Source organism: Poecilia reticulata, unplaced genomic scaffold (assembly GCF_904066995.2).
Source record: "Poecilia reticulata unplaced genomic scaffold, P_reticulata-male-v2 Scaffold_30, whole genome shotgun sequence".
Lineage (NCBI taxonomy): Eukaryota > Metazoa > Chordata > Actinopteri > Cyprinodontiformes > Poeciliidae > Poecilia > Poecilia reticulata.
Genome location: NW_027675128.1, coordinates 159645 through 171971, shown reverse-complemented (window position 1 = coordinate 171971; position 12327 = coordinate 159645). Strand labels below are relative to the sequence as shown.

The 12327-nt window shown below is 38.5% G+C and overlaps 1 pseudogene; it reads left to right on the top strand.

The window, feature by feature from the left end:
• Positions 1-3957: 3957 nt before the first annotated feature.
• On the top strand, positions 3958-6336 carry LOC145550284 (nuclear factor 7, brain-like; annotated as a pseudogene).
• The last annotated feature ends 5991 nt before the right edge of the window (positions 6337-12327 follow it).

Below are 12327 nucleotides of genomic sequence, written 5' to 3'. Positions count from 1 at the left end.
TTTACTTAATTTTCTTCTTCAGCAGAAGTTTTGTCAAAAAAGCGTAACAGGCTTAATTTCAAAGGTTGTAAAACCTATTTTTTAATAAAAATGTGTGGGGAAAAACAGTCCATGCATCCTCATTCCAAACACATTCACTTAATTGTCACTTTATGGTACATGTTCACATTCCTTATTGACTGTATATCAATATATTTTAAATGTAACTGAAGATATGACATAATACAACATATAATGTTCAATAAAATACAGACTTAAATCTTATTGTATAGACTTGGTCATCAATCACTACGTTGCCTGTAGGAATTTTTAATGTCCAGCAGGTGTCAGTATTGAGTGACACAGTATCGACACAGTATCAATACAGTGTTGCAATGAGTCGAAACGCCTCATGACGCCTCATTTACCCATCACTACTGTCATGCAATCATCTAACTCAGTTGTTCTGGAACAGAGACACAAATAAGCACGTCCCTAACACATCATAATAAAAAATGAAAACAAGTGATTACTATCACAATAATTTAAAACCCACCTGGAGCAGCCAGCCTTATACTCCTTGTCCAAATCTTGTCAAATCTCACAAAATCTCACAGGATTTCATACTTAGGCCTGGTGTGGTGGGCAGGATGAAATAATGCAAAATGAGACATGACCTCAATTATTAAAAATATCCGTTTTGCCCCAAAATAACCAGGATTACTATAGGCACAAACAATGACCTTATTTTTCAGTAAACACATTTGAGATCAAAGTAATATTGAAAAACTTACCATAAAACTGCTCAGAGGAGAATTCAATTCAGAAGCCGGTTGCAAACAAACCAGCAGCAAAGTGGCTGTTTGATTGGGACAAACCACTAGTGTAAAAAGGGGGAGTCGGATTGAACAACTCCTAGTAGAGACTTGGAGATGTTTTTGTGTCAAAACATTATGCACAGTCAGTAATATATTTACAGACAAGTAGAAAATGTACATAAGGAATCACAACCCAATGTTCTCAACATTTAGTGCATAATTCGAAACATGATTAACCCCCACTTAGTAATAAATGTTCTGACCCAGAGCTCAAGGATGGGGAGGGAAGAGGGGATGAGAGGGGGTAAGAGGGGAAGGCTGGGAGGAGCAAGTGGGTGTGGGGAGTTTTGGGAGGGAGTAGGGGGAGATGAGAAGGTGATGAGGGGTGCAACGAACTGCACAGATTGCACAGAATGGTAAATCAACATTGAATTATAGTCAAAAAGTTTGGTTTTTGGTTGAGGTCAAGAAATGATGGTGGATCAACCATCAAACAACCATCCACCTCTAACCAAGTAACCAATGTTGAAACTGTGTCATTGAATTAATGTTGTTTTGTTGTTGAAATCTAATGAATGAAACGCCGAGGTCTGATCAACGTCTGATCAATGTTGAATCAATGTCAGCTGTTTTGCCTTTCCCCTCCTCTCCTCCTCATCAGATCTCTAGGTGAGAGCATTTTATTACTTAGTGGGGGTTATCACATTGTAAATAGTGGATAGTGGGTGATGATTCATTTCTGCACATTTTCTTACTTGTTCATAAAATTCCTACTGACTGTGATATTTTGACACAAAAACATCTACAACTTACTACAAGGAGTGGAGCGGTCCACGCCTGCTATTTACATGAGTGGGATGGCCCAAACACACAGCTGCTTTGCTGTTGGCTTGTTGGCAAAACATGTTAATTCAATGTTTAATTGGCATCAGGTGCAATCTGGGTACAGAACAGAATCGTACCACATAGTGCTTAAGTTAAAACGTGATTAACCCTCACCTGTGGTTGGTTAAGCACAACCCACAATGGAGACCTTAGTCCTTAACGCAGCTGTCGCAGGTTCGATTCCTGGCCTTGGCAACCTTTGCTGCATGTCTTCCCCCTTTTCTCATTACCCACTTTCTTGTCAATTAACTATCAAATAAAGGCCACTAGAGACTAAAAGCATCTTTAGCAAAATAAAATGTGAAAATTTGAAACCCTCACCTAAAATTAAAATTGTTTCACCCAAAGCCCAAAGAGGAGGGAGGAGAATGGAAAGGGGGAGGAGATTGAGGGGTAGATGGGGCCAGGTGAGGAAGTGGGAAGGGTGTGTGTGTAGAGGGTGTGAAAAACAGCGTACATTGATTGAACATTTAGATCACGAGTTCTTCCCAAACCTTGTCCTCAAGGCAAACTGACCTGCATGTTTTCATTTCAGCAAAACCCTGTTAAACAGACATCAATTAAAATCATGTCAACCTACCCAGCTTCTGTCATTGACCTCAATCATAAATTCAACCTTTGTGATCATAATTCAACATTGAATTAACAATTTTTGCAAACAAGCAAACAGCGAGTTTGGACCATCCCACTCATAAATGGTAGGGGTGGACCGCTTCACTGCTCATACTAAGTTGTAGATCTTTTCGTGTCAATATATCACACACTAACAATAAGAATTTTTATTTCAAGTAAAAAAGTCTACAGAAAGTAAACACCACTCACTATCCTCTACAGTGTTAAAAAAATGTGATAACCCCCGCTCAGTAATAAAATGCTCTCACCCAGAGCTCTGGTGAGGAGGAGGGGAAGAAGGTGTGTGGCAAAACAGCTGACATTGATTCAACATTGATCAGACATTGATCAGACTTCGGCATATCAGTCATCAGATTTCAACCACAAAACAACATTGATTCATTGACACAGTTTCAACGGTTTGATTGGATGGTTGTTTGATGGTTGTTCCACCATCATTTGTCGACTTCAACCAAAAAGGAACGATTCTAACTATTTTCAACGTTGATTTAACATCGTGTGCTATCTGGATAGAGCCCAGCTGAGACAATCTGAGTATTTGCTAAAGGAGTCTGTCTCCGCCTTGTCAGATTTAATTTCTTTAAATGATGTGGTTAGAGAACCATTCACAAGGTTAAAGAGTGAGAAAAGGACACAGAGTCATAAACTCAAAATGATTCAAGATCTAATTATTATGACAGGAGAAAAAAACCTCAACCACAATGACAGGAATGTGAAATCTGGACAACTGACATTTATCCAAGTTTTAATAACTGGAGCTTCTTAATTATTCATCTCAAAATGACTTGATGAATCAAAGTATCAACACCAAATCACTGATTTAAAACCTGTAAAACAACTCTTCCATATTTACACTGACAACTGCACAAGGTTAAATACCAACAGGAGGAGGAGGAGCACACACCCTGGTTAGAGACCAAGCGGTGCATTGCGTCCTCTCCTGCACCGCCACTACCAGGTCAAACCCTGCAGCTCTTTATGCTGGACAGATCATGTGTCTGGAGGAATCCAGTGTATGAGCTGCAGATCCAAACCTTAAAGAGGCTCATTTAGCTGTAGCATCTTGCTAAAGTCTAAAGACGGCAGATATCTTAGCTGCGACGGTAAATAACTTCTATGTTATTTTGTCAATCAGCTCAAGGACACAAAGTCCTCCGTCACATCAGTCCGAGGCAGACAGACAGAAAGACGGAGCACGGCAGGAGATCAAAGTATATTTAGCAGGTTGTAATAATCCAACCCCTACTGCATGTAATCCTAGTAGTTCCTCTGCAGCAAGTTCAAACGTCTTGTGACTTGAAAATATTGTAAGCAGCTCAACTTTCTCAGCTGATTTTGGCTCACCCCCAAATACAACCTGCAGCTCTAAGCTTACAGCTCGTTCAAGGGGCTGGAAACCATTCATGCATGACATTAGAGTTAGAAACCAGGTAGGAGGTTCACGCAGTAGGTTGCCTTTATTTCTCATATTCTGGCAAAGATCTTGGAGTCAGGGAATGAAATTCACGTGAGGGGCAAAACAAAAAAAAAAAAAAAAGAAAAGAATGGGCCAAAAATAACAGTGCATGACGGATTCCCCTGGTAAAACTGGTAAAAAAAATACTTTCTGTAATATTTACTGTTTTCCAGTTTTCAGCTGCAGTAATAAAAATGGCATTCAATTTAAATCAAAACATTTCTGATTCTGATCCAGTTGTTGTGAAAACAGGACAAACTTTCCTCAACACCAAACATCATTTTCACCTCCAGAGTCTGAAACTGACAGAAAAACAGCAAACAGAAGGAAACTGAACATGAAATGTGTTAATTTGAGTTTCATAGATAGTGGAGACCCTGGAAGAGTTTTATGAGAGGAAAAATATATTTTCACTTAAAGCAGGAACAAAGTCATGAATCAGAAAAAGCTGTAGTTTTTTAATAAAACTGCAGATTAAGATTAAATCCTCTAGAGGGCGCCACATCTCCGCCTCAAGACTGATTCAAAGAGGAACATCAAGAAAAACAGGAAACAGTTCAGAGAGAAAAACTCATTGAATAAACACCCTGAGGATGAACTCTGACTCCTGCCTTCGTCTCCGACTGAAATCAAACTAACTCTGAACAAGGAGAACAGAGAGAGAACTGAGCAACTAGACGCTGAAACACAGACTGCTGCAGGAGGAAAAACAAGCAAATCAAAGTGAAAGTAAGTTCAGAAAGTTTCTACAGGATAGAAACTGACTTCCTGGCTTGACTTTCTGTCTGCTGTGTTTTCAGCTTCACTCTGAGACAAAATGGCTTCCAGATCAGACGATGATCTCTGCTGTCCGGTCTGTCTGGAAATATTTAAGGATCCGGTTCTTCTGTCATGTAGCCACAGCTTCTGTAAGGAATGTCTGCAGAAATACTGGAGAGAGAAACCAGGAAGAGATTGTCCAGTTTGTAAGGCGATATCATTCATCAAAGATCCTCCCTGTAATCTGGCTCTGAAGAATCTGTGTGAGTCTTTCCTACAGCAGAGAAACCAAACAGCTTCAGAGGGTCTCTGCTCTCTGCACTCTGAGAAACTCAAACTCTTCTGTCTGGACCATCAGCAGCCAGTTTGTCTCGTCTGCAGTCATTCATATTTACACACCAACCACAGATTCAGACCCATCGATGAAGCTGCTCAGCAACACAAGAAGAAGCTTCAGGAAACTCTGGAGCCTTTAAAGGAGAAGCTGGAGCTCAGGAAGAAAGTTCAGGAGGAGTTTGATCAGACAGCAGAACACCTGAAGGTCCAGGCCTGACACACAGAGAGGCAGATTAGGGAGCAGTTTAAGCAGCTTCATCAGTTTCTAGCAGAGGAAGAGGAGGCCAGGCTGGCTGCACTGAGGGAGGAAGAGGAGCAGAAGAGAGGGATGATGAAGGAGAAGATGGAGGCTCTGAGCAGAGAGATAGCAGCTCTTTCAGACACAGTCAGAGCCACAGAGGAGGAGCTGAGAGCTGCAGACGTCTCATTCCTGCACAACTACAAGGCTGCAGTGGAAAGAGTCCAGCGCTGCCCCCTGCTGGAGGATCCACAGCTGCCCTCAGGAGCTCTGATAGACCAGGCCAAACATCTGGGCAACCTGGCCTTCAACATCTGGAGCAACATGGAGACCATGGTGACCTACACTCCTCTGGTTCTGGACCCAAACACGGCTGGTCCAGAACTCCATCTGTCTGAAGATCTGACCAATGGGAGGAGAGGAGAGAAACAGCAGCTTCCTGATAATCCAGAGAGATTTGATTATTACTACTGTTCTGTTCTGAGTTCTGAGGGTTTTAACTCAGGGAACCACAGCTGGGATGTTGATGTTGGAGACAGTGAAGGCTGGAGACTTGGTGTGATAGAAGAGTCTGTTCAGAGGAAGGGAAGCATAAAGTCTGGATGGTTGGTTATATGGTTCTATTCAGGTGAATGGTCAGCATATTCTCCTCCAGCTCCTTCCACTCGTCTCTCAGCCCAAAACAAGATCCAGAGGATCAGAGTGAATCTGGACTGGGACAGAGGAAAACTGTCCTTCTCTGATCTGGATACTAACACACACATACCATTTATATCTGGACAATTTCTACAGTAGTCCTTACCTATTTCAAAAACTGGCTTCAAACAGCACAGCTGCATGTGGCACCATCCGGCAAAATCGTGTGGGATTTCCCAAAACAATAGTGAACAACCTTCCAAGATCTGCACAGAGGGGAGAGATGCGGTGGATCAGAAAAGACGGACTCCTATTCGTCAAGTGGAAGGACACCAAGGAGGTGACGGTCTGCAGCACCTTCCACAAAGCTTTCAGTGGAGCAACTGTAAAGAGGAGAGTCAAAGAGGCAGGGCACTACGTAGTGAAAGATGTTCCCGTCCCTGACTCTGTGAAAGACTATAATAAATTCATGGGAGGAGTTGATCTGTCTGATGCCCTGATTCAATAATATGTCTTCAGCCAGACAGGAATTTCTTTGAGGACTACCACAAAAACGTGTAGTTTGTGGTCTTTTCGATTTTTGAACTTTTTTTTTTTTTTTTTTTTGGTGGTAATGGTGGTGGTGGATTTTAAAAATTGTTTATTTGTTTTTTTAAATTTTTCAAAAAGTATTTTTGACTGTTTTATCTTGTTTCAATAAAAGTTTTCTATTTGGAGTCAAAGAAAGAGCTTTCAGGTCATCATTATTATACATATTACACTGTGCATAATGGTACATTTTGCATATAAATGGGGTAAATGTCATGACCAATGGTTATATTATATGTAGAAAGTGTCATTAGATGGTAATAAGCTATTTAATTTTAACAAACCCCCAGTATTGATGTAAAAAAACACATTTGGCACAGTTTGGTGACATTTTTGGATAAATGTGCCAAAATGGCCTCTCCGCCTAAGAAATTTCTCACTAATACCATTCTAAAATAAATATGATTCATCTGATTGAGTCCAAATTTGGTATACTTTTACACAACATTTAGATTTAAAAGTCTGTACTACTTTTTTGTGCTATAAATAATATTTTGGTAGTGTTTTGCAATGTTTATTTCAAAGAAAATTTTGGCGAGGTCAAAAAATGCAAAATATTTTGTATTTGTCCCTAATATTTCAGGCAGGGTCAAAGCTACAATGGTGCTGACACCAGAAAACCATTCTATGACATCTTACCTTTACAGAGGTACCAAAAGTTTCTTATTAAATCTAATAGCTGTGAGGCTATAAGTGATTTACTTTTGTGCGTTTTTGTCAGGTGGAAATTTATTTATACCCCTTAGGGTGTAAGAAGTTTTTAAGAACTGAAGTTTGTGTTGGCACGTCATGGAACAGTACTGGGATAATATCAACTTCACAATCTGTTAAAATAAAAATTAAAACCAAAACCACACCAATTCTTTGTTTTTTTTTTTTTCTTAGTGTAAAACATGTTTCAATTTAACTTGGATGTTGAGAAATAAGCTGCTTAACATGACATTGATGTTGCTGGGTCCAAGCCAATAAAACAACATCTGTACAGAATAAACCCAGTTAAAAGAGTGTTGATGAACGGTGAGACAGACTACATATTTACAACATGGGTTTGCTAAGCGTAGCTCCAGCCCGTGGAGCGCCCCATGTCTGTTGGAGATGAAACCTGATGGCTCTCCTCGTTTTATAACAGATTTCCGAAAAGTTAATTCAGTTACTGTATCCACAATTCGTATCCACTTCCCCGTATAGAGGATTGTGTTGATACAATTGGCAATGCCAACTTTGTAAGTAAACTGGACCTGTTAAAAGGATACTGGCAGGTACCATTAACTGACCGTGCATCAGAGATCTCTGTATTTGTAACACCAGATCAGTTTTTGCAATATACAGTCATGGCATTTGGCATGTGTAATGCCCCAGCCACCTTTCAGCGGTTGGTTAACACTGTTCTGTCTGGGCTACCAAACTGTAATGCATATCTTGATGATCTCATTGTGTATACTTCTACCTGGGAAGAACACATAAAAATCTTAAAAGATGTGTTCACCCGGCTTACTGAAGCTTTGCTTACTGTAAACTTAGCAAAGTGTGACTTTGGTAAAGCAACTGTCACTTACCAAACCCCCAGTATTGATGGGGGTTTGGGGGTTCGATAATAACTTGGCATGGCCAGTTATTATCGAAACTTCTGTCCAAATTTTTCGACGGTAGCCCACCCTCTTACTACTCTGCTGAGCCCAAAAGTAGACTTTGTCTGGACTCCTGAATGTCAGCATGCTTTTGAAAGTATAAAATCTCTTTTGTCACATGCACCTGTGCTTTCTTCTCCAAACATGTCAAAGGCTTTCAAACTTGAAGTGGATGCTAGTGCTGTTGGAGCTGGTGCTGTGCTGTTACAGGAAGGTGGGGACGGAGCTGATCATTCCGTCTGTTATTTTTCCCGTAAATTTACACCTAGTCAACTCAATTACTTCATCATTGAGAAAGAAACTCTGGCCTTTCTACTTGCACTTCAACACTTTGAGGTTTACCTAGGGTCTATCCCTGTGCCAATCACAGTGTACACCGACCACAACCCTCTTGTTTTCCTTTCTCGGATGTACAACCATAACCAGAGACTCATGCGGTGGGCTTTACTGGTACAGGATTACCATCTTGATATCAAACATAAGAAGGGTGCAGACAACTTCTTAGCAGATGCTTTATCTAGAGTGTAACTTATGTAGTTGCCTTCGGTTGGAAACCCTTTTTGATTAGGATTTTTAGGGGGGAGGTGTTACGGCCAGTGGCCTTGTGTATGTTTTCTTTCCTTTTTGTACATCTGCAGCTACTAATCAAGTTGACTCCACTTGGATGTGGATGCAGCCCTGCCTTCCTGTGCCACTCCCTGAGGCCTACAGCAATTGGCTCATCAATTGCCAGATCCACCAATCCCTGAAGAGGCCTCCCCTTTAAAAACCAAGGACTTCCTGGGAGAAGGCGCGGCTGATCCTTTGTTAAGACAGCTTGCCACTTTGGGTGTTTGTTTGTTTTTTTTTTGACTGCTGTAAACTTGATAGCTTGCGTAACTCGCTTTGTCCCTGTGGGGGATTTTTGTATTTTGGCTACAGATTTGTAGTTTGTTTTTGATTAACCTGTATGGAAAGTCCATTTTTGTTTGGTTAAGATATTTGGTTTACAACCCTGATTGTTGTCTTAGTTAGTACAATTTTGTTGCAAGTCCCTACCTTTTGATTATTGTTAATTTTTACCATTTTATTTTATTTTTGTCAAAACCCAAACAATAAACTTCTAAATTGTTAAAACCTTACCACCCAGGTTTCTTTAATGTTACTTCCCTTTCCCCTGGCCGAGCCGGGTCGTATCATCCTGGTAGAGGGGAGTTCTTCCTCTCCACGGTCACTACATGCATTCCCTGTAAGAGCAACTGCTGTAAAGTCAACAACTCTAAACAAGTGATTTGCTGTTGGTCAGGAGGAGTAAATGCTGTAAGTAATGACTCCATACAATCTGCTGGGATTCCTTTGGTGCAAAATTGTTAAACAAATGTAATAATCCTAATGCATTGATAACTTGGATAAATAGTAATCTATGACTGAATTGAAACAACTTTTTGTAAAATGCCTTGAGAACAACATTCTTGTGAACCAACGTTACAAGTTTTGAAAGTTTTTGGTATCTACTTTTGGGGTTCTGAACATTTTGGAGTTTTTAACATTTTGGTGTCTACTTTTGGGGTTCTGAACCTTTTTGTATTGGTTGTTGGGTTTTTTGTCTTTTTTATATTATTGGTTGAGCTCAGTTTGAAAGGTAAATTTTATACATTGTCAATTCAAAACAAATGTCATCTCAATGCACTTTGAAATCATTTTAGTTCAATCACATGTTTTCCAATTGCTAGTAGTTAACAGTACAATAAGCTCAGTTGATGAAAGTTTAAAAAGTTTGTACCAAACGACACCCTGCAGATTGTATGGAGTCATAACTTACAGCATTCACCCCTCATGACCAACAGGGGCGACAGCGAATCGCTAGTGTTGAGTCGTTGACTTTACAGCAGTCCCTCATCCAGAGCATAAATGTAGTGACCGTGGAGAGAAAGAACTCCCCTCTACCAGGAAGAAACCTCCAGCAGAACCAGAACTGGGCTCAGTACCAGCAGCCATGACCGATGCACTTTTTGAAATAATTGCCCTTTTGTGCAAATTTATTGCCCCATTATTTCCTATGGTGGAACTCTCTAACTGATTTCAGTTACTAGAGTATCCACTCTAGTAACAGCCGTTTTTGAACTATTTCTGCTCTTTTATAAACAAAATTATGCTGTTCATACATATTTCACCGTACAGAAATATTTTATGCTTTAAAATGTAGCCACTAGTGTCTACTTTATGGAATTATTACTATCATTGCTACAGGATTTACTGTTTTCTGTTAAACTCCTCTGGAGTACAACCTTGTCACACTTTCTCCTATTCTTTCAATGTATTTTTTTCTTGTGCTCTGTTTTTATCTGTGTCTATGCATTCTGCTTGTCTACTTTTCTGTTTGCCTTCTGGTTCTACGGGTTTTACTATCTTTTAAGATCTTCTACAATCTTTAATCAATTTTATAAATTCATATATCAAACATTTCTACTTCTTCTGACCCTTTTTGCTTTTGGTTTTCCTCTGTTTTACTCCTTCAAATATTTCTGGTTTACTGTTTCCACTAATTTTTTATACTTATTACTGTTTCAAATAATTCAGGTTGCACACAAACTCTTGCTTCTGCTGAATTCTGCTATAATTTATATATTATATAATTTATACAGTATAATTCACTATTAATTCACTATTATACTATTAATATAGTATATTCACTATTCAATTGTTTCAACTATTTCTATGTTTCTATGCATTTAGCTTTTCTACTTTCCTGTATAGTCCTTTGATTCTACTGGTTTTACTGTCGGCAAAGGTCTTCTGCAAACTTTTATCAATTTTATCAATTCATATGTCAAACTTTTCTGCTTCTTGTGACCCTTTTTGCTTTTGGTTTTGCTCCTTTTTACTCCTTCAAAAATGTCTACTTTTTCTGCTTCCGCTAATTTAAGCTTTTTGCTGTTTCACTGTTAAATTGTTTCAACTATTTCTGGGTTTGCACTAATTTCCTCGTGTGCTAATTGTGCTCTTTCTCACGCTCTGTTTCACCTTTTGACTTTTTCAAATAATTTTTTTTTTATAAATTTATTCATTTCATTTAAAACAAAACAGATGCTATACATACAAAAAGAATATACAAAACACAAATCAAAAATAAAAATAAAATGAAAGGTAGCAGTAGAAGAATAAAATTCTTATTAATATCTGCCCATTCTAACAATAATAGTTTTCCATTAATAAAGCATTACAAAAAAGTGAAGAAAGAAAAAAAATAAATAAACATCAGCTCCTTCTTGTACAACAACTTTTATGATTGCACATTATACATTTGAATATACTTTCAACAACTTAACTTTTATCATTCTCTTAAATATATCTATCGAACCAGCATTTTTATAATCACTTTCCAGATTATTCCACAATCGTATACCTTGTACTGATGTACATCGGTCCTTCAAATTTGTCCGAATCTTAGGCTTTACAAACATTTCTATACCCTTAAGATTGTAGTTACTTGCTCTCTTAACGAAGTATAATTGCATATTAAGAGGTAATAAGCTTTTATGAGCTTTATACATAACCTGCAAAATATTGTAATCAACCAACTCATAAAATTTCAAGAATTTCAACTGACAAAATAAAGCATTTGACGGGTGATTATAATGTTTCCTGGTGATACATCTTATTGCTCGTTTCTGTAAAATATAGATGGGATTTGTAATTGTTTTACATGCTTTCCCCCAGACTTCAATACAGTAAGTCAGGTGTGGAGCAATTAGTGCATTATATAACATAAATAAAGCTTTGTCATGAAATAAATCCCTTACTTTGTACAATACTGCCATAGATTTGGCTATTTTTGTTTTTAAGTAATTTACATGGGGTTTCCATGTCAACTTTTCATCAATGATAACACCCAAGAACTTAACCTCATTAACCCTACAGAGCTCAACATCATCGACTTCAAAAGGAAGATCGATAACTTTTTTTTTTTTTACTAAATATCATGTAATTCGTCTTATTCAAATTTAATGTTAATTTATTTAATTTAAACCAAGTTTGTATCTTAATGAATTCTGTTTGTATCATCTCCATCATTTGTTCTATGTCTTTTCCTAAACAGAAAAAGGTAGTATCATCTGCAAATAACACACATTTAAGAAGCCCTGATACATTTACTAAATCATTCAGATATAAAAGAAACAACTTTGGCCCAAGTACAGAACCCTGAGGAACCCCACATGTAATGTTACAGAGTTCAGATCTTGCATCATTCACCTGCACGAACTGCTTCCTATTTTCCAAATAACTAGATACCCACTGTAAAGCTGTACCTTTTATACCATATCTATTTAACTTTTCCAGAAGAATGGTGTGGTTTATGGTGTCGAAGGCCTTCTTTAAATCAACAAAAAC